Genomic DNA, 1,241 nt, shown 5'->3' with positions numbered 1-1,241 from the left:
AGTCTACAGAAGCCCCAAATTGTCCTTTATTTCCCCACTCTCTCCTCCCACACTCTGACATTACTTTGCTTTACAAATTAAGCTCCCAGGAGCACTTCTTTTCTCTCTCTTTCCAACTTACTCCCTTTCTCTCTATTCCTCAGTTATGTGGCTCAGAGTAACTTTTGTTAGGCATGAAGGGGTATCTCCCATTCAGGAGGTGGGGGGAGAAGGGGCACCAGGGTGGCACTTCAGGGTTCCCTTTGGTGGGGTGGGCTAGTGGAGGATGGAAGACTGAACACCATTCTCTGACCTTTAGGTTTCGAGTATCCCAGCAGGAAACTTAATTCAGCCCAAATGGTTCAAACAAAGAGACGCTAATAAAACGATCAGATACTAGACAGGGACACGTGAGTAGGTTCAAGGAAAAACAAGGGATATTGGGGCACCCGGGGACCAGCAGTTACCCTCCCTGGAGCTGTGGCACAGTGGGAGCTGGAGTGGGGAGTGAGGGCTGCCCGGCAGGAGAGGTAACCAAGGAAAGACCGAGCTGCTGGCAGAGACACAGGCTTGGTGCAAAGAGATGTGAAGCGGAGGGAGCCGCCACCGTTCTCGGGCCCTTGCTTCCCGGTGGCCAGCTGGCAGGACAATCCAGGCAGGCTCAGCCACCAGGACACAGAGCAGGGAGGGTGGAATGAGGGGCACACAGAGGTGGAGGTAGACAGAATTACCCGCCCAGATGTCTCCGCTCTCAGCCATTAATGCTCGGCCACAAATCCTGCCCACCTCGGTCACAGCGAATGCTCTCCCGTATAGTAGAATCTTTGTTCCTTTCCTCCGTCCCCTTCCTATGATCCTGGGCCCAGATCTCAGTCTCGACTTGAGGTCAAGCACCAAGAGAATTCCTCTGATGGCAAGTGCAGGAGGCACTGCGTGTGCAGCCTGGCCTGAGGACCACTTATGTGACGGTCACCACCTCCTGGTCCCACCATCTGTCCAGTGGTCCTGCAGCCAGAGTCCAGGGGAGTCCCCAGGTATTGCTTTTTCTTTTATAAGATTCTGTTTTTCAGCATGCTACTTTGTGGCAAGGGGAGTTTGCAAGTCCCTGAGTCAACTCCTTTGTCCTCTAGGGTTTAGGGGGACAGAGCTTAGAGCTCAGACAGTGTGGAATTTCCATCAGGTTGACGAGGAATTCAGGCCTGCAGCTCAAGGTAGCTCAGAGCACACAGGAGCTCTAGCTTGGGACTCACATCAACACTCTT

This window comes from Lipotes vexillifer, unplaced genomic scaffold (genome assembly GCF_000442215.2).
Source record: "Lipotes vexillifer unplaced genomic scaffold, Lipotes_vexillifer_v1.1 scaffold777, whole genome shotgun sequence".
Lineage (NCBI taxonomy): Eukaryota > Metazoa > Chordata > Mammalia > Artiodactyla > Lipotidae > Lipotes > Lipotes vexillifer.
Note: the sequence above shows the minus strand (reverse complement) of the source record.